This window comes from Vidua macroura, chromosome 22 (genome assembly GCF_024509145.1).
Source record: "Vidua macroura isolate BioBank_ID:100142 chromosome 22, ASM2450914v1, whole genome shotgun sequence".
Lineage (NCBI taxonomy): Eukaryota > Metazoa > Chordata > Aves > Passeriformes > Viduidae > Vidua > Vidua macroura.
In genome coordinates this window covers 4,109,308-4,127,118 of record NC_071592.1, presented here as the reverse complement: position 1 = coordinate 4,127,118, position 17,811 = coordinate 4,109,308, and the positions used below count along the sequence as shown (strand labels likewise).

At 51.5% G+C, this 17,811-nt stretch overlaps 1 protein-coding gene across 4 annotated transcripts in view; it reads right to left on the bottom strand.

Moving 5' to 3' along the window:
• The window catches only part of B3GAT1 (beta-1,3-glucuronyltransferase 1), a 39,824-nt gene extending 22,943 nt beyond the window's left edge, over window positions 1-16,881 (bottom strand). For all 4 annotated transcript variants that reach the window (XM_053997231.1, XM_053997234.1, XM_053997235.1 and 1 more), the window contains exon 1: window positions 16,406-16,881. The gene's annotated coding sequence lies outside the window, so the exon portion shown is untranslated. The remainder of the gene's footprint in view (window positions 1-16,405) is intronic.
• Between the last annotated feature and the right edge of the window lie 930 nt (window positions 16,882-17,811).

Genomic DNA, 17,811 nt, shown 5'->3' with positions numbered 1-17,811 from the left:
GCCATTACTGCCTAAAACCCCCATAACTTTAATGGGGGCTATTATAAGTATAGTAGCAAAACTGTGGAGCTAATTAGTGTTTAGTTATTAAGCAGAACATAGCCAGAGCTGAGTAATGAGCACACAGAATTGCTGCTTCTTGGAGGATTTAATCAGGGGTGGTGTTTTCAAGCTCAGACTCTCCCGATGCAGGGGACAAAAGGACGGAGGATTTTCAGGCCAGCCCTCCCAGAGAGCTGTGAGGGGGAATGGCCATCCCTGAGCTGATCTGTGCAGCACAAACCTTGGACTGCAAGTCAGCAAAGGGAGGGAGAACGACCAGAATTGTTTCAGGACTCCAGGAGAATCCTTCCAGCTAGAGGAGACCTGGATTCATCCAGGAGAATCCAAATCTTGGAGCCAATGCTGCACTGGAGGGTGATGGTTTGCATTATCACTTCACCCAGCATTTGTTTCCTTCTTTTAAAAATTAAAATTCCTATGGCCAGAATACAGCAATAACACATTGTTCTTTTTATGGTTTTTGTTTGTTTGGTTGCTTGCCTTTTTTTTTTTCAGAAATTCAGAGATACTGGAAAAGCCTTCTAAGGAAGCTCAGCTCCTGGAGGCTGTTTTTTCACTCAGTATTTTCTCCAGCTTCACCTACAAACCACTTGCCTTGGCTACAGAGCCATTCCTTGTGTTTCCCAACCTACCTCAGAAACTGAGGCACAAAATTCCCCTGACCCTGCAACAGCTGAGACAAAACCCAACCCACCCTTCCCTTCCAGCCTGAGCCCTGGTGCCACAAATGGGATCAAGAACACAGATTATCTCCCAGGGAAAAAAAAAAAAATTAACCAAGCTTCTCAGAACAACACTTAAATTTTAAGCAAGCATGAGTAAAGTGGATCAAGGGAGCTCAACACAAGCACAATTAGCTGCTGGAACTTATTGCCACAGGATACTGAGAAGAACAAGAACTTAACAGGATTCAAAAAAGGATTAGTTGTGTATGTGAATAAACTGCATATTCAGAATTAGAATGAACCACCCACCAGTTTGGAAAACATAAAAACCCTTGCGTTTCAGAGCTTCAGCCAAATTTTAACAAGCATCAGAAACTTTCTCTTCTCCAGATTAATCCCTGCTCCGTGGTAGAATCAGGACAGGAGGTGTGGTGGCACTGCTCATATGCTGTGACGCAGTCCCAAGGTTCCACTGCTTCCAACAGCAAGGTGATCTCCTGGGAAAGCTTGAAAATATTGGATTTATTGTCCTAAATGTGTTTGTTTTCCTGGACAGGCTCTCACAGTGCTGTCATCACCACAGTGCCCAAGCGCTGTTCAGATTTCCACTTCACTACAGGCACTGCACTTCCTCTCCTTGTTGCTGCAAAGGGATCATTCCCAAGGCTGGAAAAGGCAGGAATCCTTTGATTAAGTGATTCTGGAAAGGGCTGAACCTGCATTTTACAACCTTCCCGTGCCAAGCAAAGCAGGAGCAAAAAAATGTGTCACACACACACTTGGCACCAGTAGTGGTGAGGCTGCTGTGGGTGCTGGGTGCTGGTACAGCCTCACCAGGGAACAAGATCAGTTTTAGGGACCCTTTCTACTTCCAGATGTGAGACATGCTACTCACTTCCAAAAATTTAAAAGGTTGGTTAAAACCTTAACAAAAATACAACAGCAAACTGAATAGAGAAAATATTACAGCACCAGGAGCAGAGGATCTTTCCCACCATGTGCTCATCCACACAGTGGAGGTTTCACCTTTTAACCCTTTAGCTCTCCCAAAGTTCTGTCCATCAACTCCTTCTTTGCTGTCCAGGGGTGGAGATCACTGCCTTAAATCCTGATTGGAGTCAGGTGCTGCCATAGTGACAATCCCACCCTCCCAAATATCCCAAACCCAGGGCACCCCTGATAACAACACAAGGGGGTAAAACATAACTATAAATCTATAAAACTTCTCCTAACATACATCCATGATATTTGCCTTTTAATTGTGAGAGTCAACCCTGGCATCACTCATCTGTCAGACAGAGGATGCTCTGCCAGGATTGGCAACACCAGGAAAGCTGTGCCTTGACTCAGGTCTGGGATGAGGAAGCCTCTCCAGCCCCCAGTCCTCCCTGACGAAGGGCTGCACTTCACACATGGTTTTTAAGCAGCATCTCTCCCAAGATGAAAAGCTGTTTGACTTGCAGCCCACTCCCAAAATAGAAAGGCAACTAGGACTTGCTTTGCTTTGGGAAAAGTTGGTGGATTTTTGTTAAGGTTGCTTGTGGGTGAATGCTGGGGAAATGCTCCGACAATTAGCTCATTTAAGGGTTTCTCCATCCAAGTCTCCTCATCTGGTGTCACAACACACCTCGAGTTGTCCCCTCTGCTCAGCCCAGACCACGCACTGCCAGCACCAGACACGTTCCCAGGCTCTCTCATTGCACCGAGTATTTTGTGCACTGCTGACTCCTGTGGATCTGAAAAAGTGACATTAACAAAGGATGACCCAATTTCAACGAGATTGGGCTAAATTCCACAGCTCCATAATAGGCTTTGCATATGCTTTGTCCAAGGGGTTTGAAGACACAAGCTGCCACGTGACACCTCATGGGAACAGGTGGCAGGTCAGAATGACCAAATCTCACTTTTCCAGAGGAAAAGCCTCACCTTTCCAACCTGCAGGCCAGCAAACTGCATTCTTCCAAGATGTGCAAGGCTGAATCATCAAGCCAAATGTGTCAAGACCTTACCTTTCCTTCTCTACCCAAGGAAGCCTAACAAGCCAAACCAGTAGAACCCAACAATAAAAGGAGGCAGACTGATGCTGGAGCAAGAATTCCATCACCAGCACCACCCCCCAGCTGGTGCTGGTTGAGAGAAGCCCCAGGCTTTTATACCCTGTGTGAATTAATGGTGGAGGATTCTGTGGGTGCACCTGGGCTGGTGGGACACGGTGGCACCTGGGAAAGTTCACAAATCCAACCCTCAAACAGGAACAGCTGTGCCCAGCAAGCCACAAGGGCTCATTTTATCTCCCAGTTCCCAAAGTTCTCAATTGCAGACCTGGAGGTGAGACTGCTCTCCTCCCACACCCAGTGCCAGGGGAGCACAGCAGGGTGGGACACACCTTTGGCATCACCTGGCAGCAGCTCAGCAGCCCCACAGCCATCAGCACTCACTTTTAATTAAAGAGTTCTTCCCTGCCCCTGAAGAAAATAAATCCTGCTCTATTTAAAAAGAGTTATTAATAAACCTGATTCTAATGTATAAAAGAAAAGGGGAGGAAGAAGCTCTCAGAGCTGTGAACAAGTTTGCCCTCTCCCACTGCAGAAAGCCACCACTGAGCTCTCTAAACACCTTAAAAAGAGATTTAGTTCTTAAAAACATGATTATTCTCTTTTCAATAGCTAACATCAAGTACCTTAAAGGTGTTTTTTTTTTTTTCAAAGTAAACATGAAGGCATCCAAATCCTCCATCACTTTTGGAAACAGCAGCAGCAGCTGCTGCAAGCACAAGTCCCTGAAGACAGGGGTGAAGCAGAAGCTGCTTTGCAGGAGCTGCTGGCCATTGTGCAATGCCCAGGCAGGGAGATGCTCCAGGCAGGCAGGAGCGTTCCTTGCCCTGGGAGCAGAGTGAGGCTGGTCCTGCCTGGGGGAGGCAGAGTGCTCCTGGCACTCTGGAATTCCAGTGCTGTGAATTCCCAGGCAGCATCTCCTCCCTGCTCCTCCCCACACGTGCAGCTCAGAGCTGGGGGAGCCTGCAAGGAGCTGCTTTGATGGTCAGAAGCACCGAGAGCAGCCACGCTGGGAATTCCAGCTGAGGAGTGTCTGGGTAAATTCACATTTAAATTCCTGCCTTACCCCAAACCACCTTTCCACTGCAGAGGAGATGCCAAGGCTCCCAGGGTAACTGCTGCACCCTGAGCCGCAGTCCTTGTTCCCTCCTGTCCCAGCAACACCAGAGCACATCCCAGCACTGCAGGACCAGATCCATGGCAGAGCAGTGCCAGTCACAGTGATGCCTTAGGATTTCAGCTTTTATATTTTTCATCTATTTGAAATAGAAGATACTATATTTAATAACGACAACAACAACAACAACAATAATAATAATAATAATAATAATAATAATAATAATAATTCTATTTAATACTACTATTAAATACTATAAATAATATTATACTGTCCATCTATTTGTAACCTGCAGTTCTTTAGTGTAGAACTCCAAACTCCACACACAGTGTGAGCTGCTGCTTCCCCATTTGGGGCAGACACAACAATTCCACTCCAGGCCTGGCAATCAAGGACCCCTCACTGCCTCAGGCCAGAGAGATGGAAACAAAAGTGAGTTGGGGGAGCAAACTTGGGGTAAATGACTTCATTAGCTGAAGCTGTAATTGGCAGATTAACCCCCAAAATGCAAATGAACCAAACTTATAAAAGTGTGAAACTCGTGACCTGTTGTCCATTTTTGAGTGTAGCCCCTGGGGGGTTTTGTCTGCCCTAAATGTGCCTGAAGGCCCTTCAATAAATAGAACTGCTTTTTATTCTCTTGATTTTGTCTGGCCTCTGTTTTTAGGTAGCCCTGATAAGGTATCAACAGGAGTATTTCCAGCAGGTTTTCACTCCCATGGCCTTCCAGGACAGCTCCAGCAGAGCTCAGCGTGGCACTCAGAGCTCCCAGCTGGACAAGAAATCAGCCACTACATCAGCTTAGAGAGAAAACTCCCAGCTCCCATCCCCATTAGATGGCTCCTTTAAAGGGATGAGGCTCAAATCCTGATCCCTGCTCAGTGCTGGGTGCCCAAAGAGGAGTCACTAATGGGACTGAGGAATTAACATTGATTCTTTGATGCCATAGCGTGGAAGGGGAAGTGCAGGGGGGGATTTGGCATGATTAAGCAGATGCCTAACTATAATTCAGCAGCTTGCAGCCCAATCAATTGGTGCATGCAGTCCTGCAGTCCATTAGTGCAGCCACAAACCTGCTTGGAAGGGCATTTCTAAATGGTCTCCCTTGTGGATTTCTGCTCCCTGCCCAAATTCTGACCCTCCTGGGCCTGCTCAAAGGAGCACACAGGGCTCCATGAGGTGCTCTCATCATCCTTTGCTCACCAGCTCTCTCCCCAGGGAACATGAACTTCTGCCTGCTTGGGAACCTATGACATGTCACTGATGCCTCAGGTTTGAGCTTTTCTATTTTTCAGATTCTGAGCTGCTTTAGTGTGGGGGTCTGGGGTTCATATTATGGGATGGTGAGCTCTCTGCACAGAGCAGGGAGACAAAACAATTCCTGCTCCAGCTGGGCACCAAGGACAAATGATCCAAACCTCAGGCCCAGGAGCACCAACAGCGTGGGCTGGAGAGAGAAAAACAAGCAGGATGGGAGTGCATGGGCTAAAGCTGGAATGGGACAATGAACTGCAAGGTGCAAATGGAGCAGAGTTGATCCCAGTGAGAGCCCCCGGGAGCGCTCGTGCATTTTGGGACCATTTTGGTTCATTTGGGTGCAGCCCTGGCTGGGCTCTGGTGCTGCCCAAGGTGGATCCATGGAGGAGATCCTTTGAATAAATCCCTGCTTTATTCTGTAGCTCTGCCCAGCTCTGCTCTAGGCCAGCCTGCACAAGGCATCATCAGGATAACCTGGCCCATCTTCCATTTGAGAGGTGTTTGGCAGGGAACCATTCCTTCTCTTCCACCAGCACAAAACCCCGTGTGCCAATCCAATGAACCCGGAGCTGTTCCAGCATTGCCCGAGGAAATGGGATTTGGATCTTCGAGGGGAAGGCACAGGATGAATGTGCTGGTTTGTCCAGCTTCCCACCCCAGCCTGGCTCTGACTCTGGCTTCCCTGCAGCTGAGTTATTTTGGCTCAGCTCACCTCAGCCTGCTCTGGAGGTGAGATGGAAATAGCTGCCCACTTTTAGCCAGGAACCACAAGGCTCGGGGAGCTCAGGGGCTGAACACAGCCATGGCACAGGCACTGATGCCTGAGGGGCTGGCAGAGCCCAGCTCTCACCAATCCTATGGCTTGGAAAAGGTAATTTCTCCAATTTTAGAATCACTCCAAGCCCATCCAGATATTCTGAATGAGAAATGGAGGAGCCAAACTGGTGCCTTAGGATTTTAGCTTTTATGTTTTCCATCTATTTGTAACCCTGCAGTTCTTTAGTGTAGAACTCCAAACTCCACACCCAGTGTGAGCTGCTGCTTCCCCATTTTGGACAGACACAACAATTCCTCTCCAGGCCTGGCAATCAAGGACCCCTCACTGCCTCAGGCCAGAGAGATGGAAACAAAAGTGAGCTGGGGGAGCAAATTTGGGGTAAATGACTTCATTAGCTGAAGCTGTAATTAGCAGATTCACCCTCAATATGCAAATGAACCAAACTTATAAAAGTGTGAAACCCATGACCAGTTGTCCATTTTTGGGTGGGTTTTGTCAGCCCTAAATGTCCTTGAAGGCCCTTCAATAAATAGAACTGCTTTTTATTCCCTAATTTTTTCTGGCCTCTGTTTTAGGTAACCCCAAAAAGGCATCAAAGCAGAAGCTGGAGACAGATGAAGCTGAGCATTGCACAACTCATAACTCAGTGAGCATGAGGTTGTCACAGGAAGAAAGGCATCCCCAAGTGCCAGCACCACTCCCCAGCCCCTGCCCTTCCCTGCATCATCCTCAGCCCTTGGAAAACCTTGTCCTGCTTGGCCAAGCACCATCCTGCTACCAAATACTCCCCCAGAGAGTCTCAGCAGCAGGGAACTCTGATCTACAGGTGGCTGAGGGCACACAGCCCTCACTTGACACAGCCAGAGCTGCTTGAGGGACACCCAGACTGCCCTGCAGGTTTTATGTGCAAGGTGAGGTGCCAGATGAGCCCCTGGGGAGCTCTGAGGAGCCGGGGGGGGTTGTAACGGCTGCTCTAAGAATATTGTAATCACGCAGTAATTATGGCACATCTCAAATCAACCAGGCAAATCACAGTGTTATTATTACCACTGTCACCAACCCTGCCTGGCAGAGATCAGGCTCTGCCCAAGGAGGGAGCAGGGCTAAGGGAACATCCACAGAGCTCCAGCACACTCCCTTCAGGCCTGCCCAGCCCACAGCCCACCACAACTGGAAAATGAGAGACTGAGGGAGTGATGCAGAAACCCAGGGTCTGCTCCTGATTTGTCTCTCCTTCCTGAGCTGCTCTCCTGGGATGTTTGTCCTCAGATCCATCTCCCACAAGCCAGTGGAATAATGCAAATAATAATTATTATTTAGGAGGGCTAAGGGAACATCCACAGAGCTCCAGCACACTCCCTTCAGGCCTGCCCAGCCCACACCCCACCAGCCTGGCAGCTCCCTCCTTCCTAGGACCATGTCTGTACTCCCCTCAGCTGCATCTCATGGTACCACATGTAATTAGTCAGGTTGATTTTACCTTTTTTTTTTTTTTTTTTTTTTTAATTAAACAACTATCTTCAAGCACAAGAGCAGCCCTTGTGATTTGACTGGAGCTGTCAGTCTTTCAAATGTCATTCCTATAGATGACTAATCTTTAAAAACATGAGTTACTAAACTCATTGACTCAGTTGATAATGAGCCAGAGCAGAAATGATGGTTGAGACAGAGAGGGAGGAACCAGAGCTGCAGGGGCTCTGAGCGTGCTGCATGGGGCCACTCTGCAGCGCGAGGGACTGGGGCTCCCTGGCAAATGCAGGCTATGGAAATGGGGATGTGGCACATCAGGGAGGGCATCTCTCGGGGTCTCAGTGCTGGGCTGACCCCAAGATTGTAAAAGTCCTCGTTCTCCCAGCCCGTGCAGCTGAAAAAGTCTGGAATGCGCAGGGTCGGCTTCTCAAGGTTGTTCATTTTCCCTTCTCTAGAACATTCTCTCTCTGCCCTGCTGAGCTCTGTCCAGCAGCTCGGCCATGGCATTCTGTCTGCCCTCAGGGCAGTGTTCACATTTTATACCAAAAACTCCGTGTGCCATGGTTACAATAACGTGCCAATGTCTGTCATTGATGTTGGGCAGTGTGTCTGTGCCTTAAACCAACAGAAAAGTGTCACCAGCACAGCAAGACATGGAGGGCAAGGGGAAGGAGAAGAAGGTCAGAACATACCCAAACCCCTCCATCTTGTCCCCCTGATCCCCATTCTAAAAACCCCAAAATTCTACTTTTCCACCCTGTGTTAACTCAACTACCACACTACTCAAACCCTTGTGGCTTGTAATTCCTCACACAGAGTTGGCAGTTTTTTCCTACAGGCTAAAATCAAAGCCACAGGTGTTTTTGACTTCGTGCCAAGGTCTCCAAGCTCCCTCCAGGGTCTCAATAAAGCCAGAGGGATGTCCTGGACTCCGACAGACATCTGAGCACTCCTGGTCCTCCCAGTCACTGTCATGCTGACAAAAGAGAGGATTTTCTGTCTCAGCCTCTCTGCGTGTGCTTGTTCTCAGTGCAGAGTGAAGCCATTCCTTCCCATCCTGCCTTTGGAACAGGATTCCCTGGACTCCCTGATCCCCTGTTTTCCCACATCCACAGCTTTGGGAATCATCCCAAGCTTTAGAAGCTGCAATTGTCCCACAGCACGAGCAGCAGAGGGGGCACGTGCTGATCCCATCCCACATGTGGATTCTTCCCCACCCCACAGGCTCTGTGCCCAGCCCGGGTCCCAGCCCTGTAGAGCTCCCACTCTGCTCTGTACTGGGATAACCCAGGCTCTCAGGTGAGTTATTAACTCTGAGCCTCTTGCCTTTAGAGCCTTCTGGAACGAGACAAACAGGGCTGCCAGGCAAAGGCAGCATTTTCAAAAGACAAACGGGTGGAAGGAAGGAGGTGCCCATGTGGGGTGACAGCTTCAGGGGATTGCAGCAAATCCTTTGCCACTAGCAGCTCCACACTGTTGCCCTGATTTTTAGAAGTGTTAAGTTTTCTTTTATAGTTCTTTTGAAAGTTTTAAAGTTCTTATAAAACTTCTTTAGCCTTCTGATAATGTTTACGTATTTCTACTGGAGTTCTCACGCACCGTTCATGTAAATAATGATTGTTTTGCATTCTTCTTTGTGGGAGGAGAGAATTGATGGACTGTTAATTGGACCAGTGTGGTTGGAGATGTGGCAATTCCATCCCCCAATCCACTGTCACTTTTGGAATTTTATATATTGTGAGGTCAGAAATAAAATTGGCTCTTTTTTTCTCTCTTAAACTCACCAAGCTTCTGTGTGCTCATTTCGTGTCCAATAGCAACACCACAGCTGTCACATTTCCCAAAGCCAAGGGACAGTGGCAGGGACAGTGGCAGCCCCCTGCTGCCCTCCCACACGTGTTCTGCTAGTGCAAAACCCCCAAAACAGCGACAGATTGATGGTGAGCAGCATTTCCCTGAGCCCAGCACCTCGCTGTAATTCCTGCATCCTCTCAATGCCACAGCCAGTTACTCCTCCACAAAGGGCAGAAATTGGCAGCTCCCCCTCCTCCCCTTCTTTGGGTTTTATTTATAGAAAGGCACCTTTTATTGCCATTTTTCCTCTTTCCTGAGGCCAGCCTGACAGGCTGGAGGCACAGACAGTATCCACACCTGCAGGATCCAGGCAGATCCCCCTTGCTGCCAGGGGATTCCTCTCAGAGTGCGTTTATTCACCATTATGCCTGCCAGGCCCCTTCTCTATGCTCCTTTCTGAACTCTGGCTGCGTGCACTTGGGAGAATTTCAGAGTTAAAGGAACTAATAACTTAGAATAACTAACTCCAAGGAGATGAGGCTTCAAACTGGGCCACCCAAGAGTGAGCTGAGCTCTCACTACGCTGCTTCCCAGTCTCAGAGTTGTCCTTTTCCACACAGATTCCAACCCATCTTTTCAATACTCCCCATTTTAGCGCTCGTAATTTTTTGTCCCTGCTAAAAATCATGTCAGGACTGATGCTCCTCGACCTGACAATCAGAAGACAACACTTTCAAAGCCTCACAGAAGGTCATTCCAGGAGCTGCACGCTCTGGGAAGATGGATATGTCCGAGTCATGCCTGCTGAATGTGACACTATTATAAGAAAGACACTGGAAGAATTATTCATCAGCAGTGACTTCTGTGGCTCCAATCTCCTAAAGCAGCTGCTGCTCATCCAAGTGGATCACAGCCCATCTGAAGAAACCCTTGGCTGTCCCTACAAGCCCACATCACCCAGCCAGAGCAGCCTCCCCTGGAGCTCTGCATGCCTGCAGCCTCCATGGGAGCCAGGCAGGGCAGGAGGGAAGGGATGTTCCTGCACCCCCAGGGCTGGAGGGAGCAGGCAGACAGACAGTGCCATAAACTGGCTGGCAGCCTTTCAAAGGTGGCAGGCTTGTGCCAGATTATCCTTCCCTCTCTCCCAAATTAGAAGCAGAGCGTGCCACTAGAAAGTCAGGTGAAAGCTGTCTCTCAAGGAAGAGAGAGGCTGCACCTCACAGCATCCTGCTGATCTGAGCACAGCCAGGGCCTCCCAAAAATCCCCACGGCTCTCAGCTCCAGCCTCTGGGCTGTCCCAAACCTGCCCTGGCAGGAATGTCCTGGGTTGCTGCCCCGCAGCATAAACTGTGCTGGGATTTATTCACAGCAGCTGTGATTGAAACATGGCCCTCCTGCCATGGACACAGGCACAGGAAGCCCCTCTGAAGGAGGGATTCAGCTGGAAAACCATAGGAGAGCACTCAGCCTGTGGGGCCAGGGCAGTGTCACCCTTTGCTTTTGCTCTTTCCCTAAAAAGCAGGACCCCCCAAGGACACTGAGTCCTGGCCCTCACAGAGCCACCTCTGTGACGAGAAATCCTTTGGGACACATTCCTTCTTCAGCTGTAGGAGCTGCTGAACAAGATGGAAAACACAACGGCTGAAATCCAAGGTGGAATTTTACAGCCAGCTCCAAGGGGAGGTGACCCAGGCACGCACCCACTGTCACATTGGCACCCACACACCCTCCAGCAGCCCCTCACAGCAGCACACCAGAGCATCTCAGCCCCTGCTTGGTGCCACCAGGATGAGAATCTGGACCACGCAAACTCCAGCTTATCCAAAGTGTGCCCCTGTGCCCCTGACGGTGACAGGAGTGCTGCTTTTTATTCACTGAGAGCCCGAGTGGGCCCCAAATCACGCTGGCATTATGTTATGATAATGCTGAAGTATTATAAATGCTCTGTGTGCCAGACAAATCCTGGAGCAGGCTTCCAAATCCCCTCAAAATCCCCTCTTGCGTCTCTACATTCATCCATTCATGAAATCCAGAGCACAGCCTCAGCATCCCTCCTTCTGCTCCGGGGCTCTTTCCAGCTCAATGGAAGGTGAAGCAGACTCGGGGCATTTCTCCTGGATTAGCCTTTTTTCTTTTTGCCTTCCAGGTGCCAAATCAGCAGAGGAACCTGCAGGGCATTTAGGAATGATGTCCAGCAAGGGAACTGAGACAGATCCCGTGGCTCTTTCTCCTGTCAGGGAGTGAAGTCTGTCTCATTCTCCTGCTCCCTGCAGGGCCATAGGAGCAGGGAGGTCCCCTCAGCAGAGCTGCCTGTCTTCTTTCTTTTTGCAAACAACAGGGAGAGTTTATTTGGTCTATTTTATGGGAAATCCTTTAGATCAGATGAGGTTCACCCCGGAAATTTCTATTTTTCTTTACAACTGAACCTACCTGAGGTGACACCCCAGTCTTCAGAACACTGAAGCAAAGGGTTCCCCACCTTTTGGGGGTGAGCAGACTTCTCCCTCTGAGCCACAGCTTTCAACTCCCTCTCCACTGCTCTTCAAGAACAGCACAAAAATCCCTAGACAGGAGCTTAGCTCTCGTCCTGGCTTTAGGAAAACAGCTCAGGAGGGGGATCTCGAGCATTTCCTATTTATTCTGCTGTCACAGCCAGGCAGATCGTGTTGTGTTGGCCGTGGCTCACAGGGAGGGCAGAGCTGGAGGGATTTCAGAGGCACCACTGCAGCTGGGAAATTGCTTCAAGGCTCTGTGGTACCCGGGCAGGGCAGGAGCAGAGTGAGAACAACTGCACAGGGCTGTGCAGGGAGAAGGAACTCACTTCCAGGATGGAAAAAATGCATGTGGAAGTGTGCTCCAAAGTGTTTTACTACTCAGAACAGAGGGAAGGAACTCAATTCCAGGATGGAAAAATGCGTGTGGAAGTGTGTGGGTTACTACACAGGGCTGTGCAGAGGAAAGGAACTCACTTCCACGATGGAGAAAAAATTGGTGTGGATGTGTGCTCTAAGGTGTCTTACTACTCAGAACAGAGGGAAGGAACTCTTTCAGGATAGAAAAAATGTGTGTGGAAGTGTGCTCCAAGGTGTTTTACTGCTCAGAACTGTGCAGAGGGAAGGAACTCACTTCCAGGATGGAAAAATGGCTGTGGAAGTGTGCTCCAAGGTGTATTCCTGCCCAGGAATCATTTCCTGAGCCCATGAACAATGTCTTTTGGGAAGTTACACTTGGTACAACCAAAAAATCCACAGAGGGAGAGGGATAAGGGAAGGAGGAGGGCTGAACTGGCTACATTTCTGGGACAGAGCACTGAGAGAGCAGGATCTGCTCCCCAGCACTGGGAATTCTGTGCCCACTCTCTCATTCCCTGGGCATGTGGAGATCCCATCACAGCTGGAGCAGGTTGTATTCCACAGTGACTCACACCCCGTGTCACTGGCAGCACTTGGGGCTGGTCCTTGGGTCTCCAGCAGGAGATGGAGATTAATTATGGGCCCCACCCCCTGATCTCTGCTCAGCAAATCCCTTGTCAGCTCCTGGAGGTGAATCCAGCCCTGATGTCCACTTGCCAAGCCAAACACAAAACAGTCAAGGAATGCAGGAGGAAAAAGGAGAGTCTGTCCTCACCCTTCAGCCCTCGTGCTTGGCATGGGTCACTCCTCCTGCCACCACAGCAGCAAAACACGGGCAGGTGGCTGATTCAGGATCTCCACAGGCAGAACATGGGCAGACAACACATCACAGAGAAAAAGGACCCACAGAGCAGCCACTGCAGAGGCACCTTGCAAGGACATTGATCCCAGAAGAAGCTTTGCCTTGGGGTGGGTTGAAGCTGATGCCTCAGGTTTGAGCTTTTCTATTTTTCACATTCTGTGCTGCTTCAGTGTGGGGGTCTGGGCTTCACATGAGGGGATGCTGAGCTCTGTGCACAGAGCAGGGAGACAAAACAATTCCTGCTCCAGCTGGGCACCAAGGACAAATGATCCAAAGCTCAGGCCCAGGAGCACAAACAGCGTGGGCTGGAGAGAGAAAAACAAGCAGGATGGGAGTGCCTGGGCTAAAGCTGGGATGGGACAATGAACTGCAAGGTGCAAATGGAGCAGAGCTGATCCCAGTGAGAGCCCCCGGGAGCGCTCGTGCATTTTGGGACCATTTTGGTTCATTTGGGTGCAGCCCTGGCTGGGCTCTGGTGCTGCCCAAGGTGGATCCATGGAGGAGATCCTTTGAATAAATCCCTGCTTTATTCTGTAGCTCTGCCCAGCTCTGCTCTAGGCCAGCCTGCACAAAGCATCAGTTTCTGGTGACCACAGCAGGACAAAGCTCCACCAAATGCTCCTCCAGCTAAACACAGCTTACAGCTGCAGCCCACTGAACTTTCCGAGGCAGGAAATGAAGGCCTGCAGGAAAAGTGGAGGGTGAGGAATGGAGGGCATGGCCACAGAGGAAGATGCTGACCAAGGCTTGCTGCATGCCCACAAGTCAGGGATCTTGCTGAAAAGCAGCCCTGGAATCCGGGCAGCCTCTGGCAGTGCTCATGCCAGAGAAAATGCACAGAAATGCAAGAAAGGACCACATCCTGTCCTCCTTGGGATTCAGATCTGTCCACTGGGCTTTGTTGGAGGAACTAAAAATTGCTTTTTTGCACAACATTTTTTCTTGAGCCAGTAGAAATAGAACAAGGGCAAGAGAGAGCAAAATCATCTCAAAAGGCAAGTCTGCAAAACCCACTGAAAATTTAAATGCAACATTTTCCCCGGTGTCCCTTTTTAAGACAGCTCTTGTCATTCCCCAAGGCTTGTGCTGTGGCAGTGGGGGAGGGCTGGAAGAGATTGAAAGGGCAGATGCCCTGTTTTGGGTTCAGAAAGCAGCATTTTGGCAGGGAACAGCCAGCTTTGGCCAAGGGGAGAGCGTGTGCTCACACTTCGGTCCTGGAAGGATTCTTGGTGAGCTTAGGCCAGATCTCCCCGAGGGTTGCCAGGAGGATGCAGCAGGGCTGAGGATGCTAAAATCCCACCAGCCCTGCACTCTGGAGGCACTCAGAGCTCTCCTGGCCTCAAGAGGTGCACAGCTGCAGAGAAAGCCCAGAAAGATGCACCACAGCCAGGCAGGGAAGAGGAAATCCAGCATCCCTGAGCTTGGCTGGGCTCTGGTGGCACTGCCCTGGAGAGGACAAAGGCACTGTGCCAGCTGTGACACAGACAGGGTGACAGCCCCTGCCAGGGTTGGGCCACTTTGTGTTCACTGTCCACTCTGAGCCATCCCAATGGGTCAGGAAACTTTGGGAAGCCAGGTGGGAAAGCTCTCCCTCCCTCCTCTTGGGGACACTTGCACTGAGGGAGACCCTCATGGAGACCCTCTGGCTTTTCTGCCCCAGAGAAGCAGAATGTGAGCCTTGTGTCCCCTGTTCTGCAGCTGCAGGGTCAGCCAGCTCCCCCTGAGGCTGTCAGGGCACTGCTGGCAACCTCCCAGCATTTCCCTAGGAATGCCCGTGGAGGGGTGCAGGAAGGGATTTGTAATCCAGCTGGAATGGGAGCGTACTCAGAGCCAACATCACTGACTGCATGTTTCTTCCCCTGCCTTCCCCACACCCATAAATAATCAAACAGGAAAATAAAATTATTGATCAGCTGCCTTCCCATTATAGCAACACCCACTGTCCTGCTGGCTTTGGCCATTTCCAAAGCCCCCACCACAGAATTAACTCTCCTGGGAGAAATATTCTTCCTAAGTATTGAATTCCTTCACCAGAGCATCATCTACACTCCTCGAGGCTGGCACAGAAACCAGAGTTTGGAGTTTCACACAGAAAGAAGATATTTTCCCCATCGTTTCCCCAGTGCCTCCATTTTCCTTTCCACACCCTTTCAGTCCCATCTCTGCCAGGTGAGCCACGAAATCCCAGCCTTTGTGACCTTCCAGCCAAATCTTGGTGAATCCACTCACTGAGGTGGATGCTCAGGGACACCAACAACCCAAGTGTGTGCAGACAGTGCACGAGACTCCAGAGTCTCTGCCAGTCCCTCACACTGGGCCACAAACTCCCTGAATGCTCCTGCAGGCTCTTACAGAGACTGATGGCACTCTGGGGCTCAGGATGTGTTCGCACCAGTGGGGACTTCTGGGACATGTCATTATTTCAGTAATCAAAGCAAATGCCTCCTAACCCCCTGCCAGGAGCCATCAAGAAGCCCCTGAAGGCAAGGGGAGGAGGGGGATGTGGCAGACAGCACGATGTTGCAGCAGCAAGATCCTGCCCAAGGTAGTGAGGGATGGCCAGGCAAGAGCTCTGCTCGCTGGGAATAACTGGGTAGGGGCTCCACAGCTGTAAACATCGGGCTCTCCTCGGGATTTCCCAAACATCTGGGTTAAGACACCTCCCAGCACTGTTTGAAGTTGTGCTGCCTGCTCTGACTGAGAGAAATTCGGAGTTTCACGGCCAGAGACCCTGGAACTGAGTCAGAGAGAGGCCCAGCAGGGAGAGGAAAGCATCGTTTGTGGGCAGTTCATTGGTCAGCCCTGACTTTCTCCCTCACAATCACTGTTTTCCATCCCCCCCCCCCCCCCACTCCCACTCCACACCACAGAGATCCTTCCTCAGATGGCAAAGCCTTGCTCAGCCATCTCCTCTTCCCCCAAAAGGCAGCACTTGGGAAGCTTTTCCCTTTAAGCAGCCTCAAAGTTGGCTCTCAGCACTGCTGGCACGAATGAAAGCGATTTCAGTTCCCCCTCCTCCTGAATCCCATCCCTCTCCGGCGCGAAGAAAAGGCAGAGGATGACCAAGGGAGGAGAAAAGCAACTCCGGGTGGTCTCTCACATCCCTCCCCTAATTGTGCACGGATGCACGGAAGGGTGCGGGGCCACTGAGGTCCCCGAGAGCCCGAGGGGAGCCCCGGGGCAGGTGCAGGGGTGGGAGGGCGATGCTGGGAGCTCCTGGAGGCGAGACACGGGTGCATCTCCCCTAAGCCAGGCAGCAAAAGCAGCTCGGTGTCCTCAGGCAAAGGGGGGGGGGGGGGGCAAAGTGATCTCCAGCACTGCAGCCCCCGGGACCCGCTCTGCGTCCTTTCAATGCGCTGGGAGGGGTGGGAAAAACCTCTCGGAGTGTCTCCTGCTTCCTCCCATCCCCTGCCCGCTGCATCCACACACCCTGTGCATAAAGGATCTGTGTCCTGCTCGGCTCAGCCATGCAGCGAGAGGAGGCAAGAGTTACCTTATTGGCACAGCCGGAGCCGCCTTCGCTCTCCATCGTGGCCGGGAAGCTGCTCCCATTCATGCTTTAATCCCTGGGAACAGAGGCACGATTCAAAGCGGCTCTTCGCCCATCCGAGCGGGCTCCCCAGCAACCTCCGCCTCCTTCTCTCCCCCCTTTTCTCCTCGTTTGTTGCGTCCGGCTTTGTGGTGGTTTTCTTGGTTTGTTTGGTTTTTTGTTTCAATGTTTTCTTTCTTAATCCAGGCAGCAACCACGACGCTGCTTCATCGCATCCCTGCCCGCGTTTCACTCGCACAGGAACAGCCTCGGAGAGCTCCTCGCTCCTGCTCCGGCTCCGTGCAGCTCCGGCTCGCAGCTCTGCCTTCTGCAGCGTGGCGTTCGGGGAAAGAAAGAGAGCGAGAGAGAGAGGGAGGGAGGGAGCAAACAGGGAGGAGGAGGAGGAGGAGGAGGAGGAAGAGGAGGAGGAGGAGGCCAGCGGGATGCAGGAGGAAGGAGCCAGAGCGTGGCTGCTTTGTATCCAGAGCAGCGCCGACAGCCTCTCCCTGCCAGAGGAGGACCTGCGCTGCCAATGGTCTGTACCAATTCATCCCGCTCAGGCAGGGGCAGCGCTCCTGCGACAGCGAGGAGGAAAAGCCAGGGAATGGCCCCTCGAGGAATTGGTTCCTGCTCTCCTCACGCTCATCACCCACCGAGGTGGCGGCCGCGGGCTCGGGGAGCCGCTGCCCCGGCTCACGAGAGAGGGGATGGGGATGGATGGGGATGGGGATGGGGATGGGATGGGGATGGTGAAGGGATGGGGATGGGATAGGGATGGGATTGGGGATGGGATGGGGATGGGATGGAATGGGGATGGGAAGGCTCTGGCTGGTGAGGGAGCTCAGCATCACTCAGAGGAAGCTCGGAAGGTGACCATGTGCTGGGAGCGAGGTGAGGCTCCCCTCCAGCCCCTGGGGTGGCAGGCAGAGCTCAGCTCCACTTCCAGCTCTTCAGAGGAGCCCCCTTGGCTCCTCTCTGCCCGTGCCCGTGCTGATGGCTCCCAGCTGAGCCCGGCTGGGCTTTGGGAGCAGTGGGCAGCACTCCACACACCTCATCCCATTCCCCTTCTGTGCAGCACCAGCCTTCCCACGGCCCTGCTCACCATCCCCACCCAGACACCAAGTACCCCATGTCCCTCCTGGGCGCTGCCCAAGGGTCCTGGCACTGGACAAAGGGCAGCAGGAGCATTTTCCCATGGGAAGGAGGCTCTGGATGTGACTAGGGCTGCCCTTAAGCTGTGACATTTGCACCCAGCCCAGCAGGCACACAGGACCCGTGCGTGACCTCTGTCCATGCACAGAACCACAGGGATGCTCCTTCCTCCTTGCGGATCACTTGGAGGAGGCAGGGCTTGAAGGGGCAGGGACAGC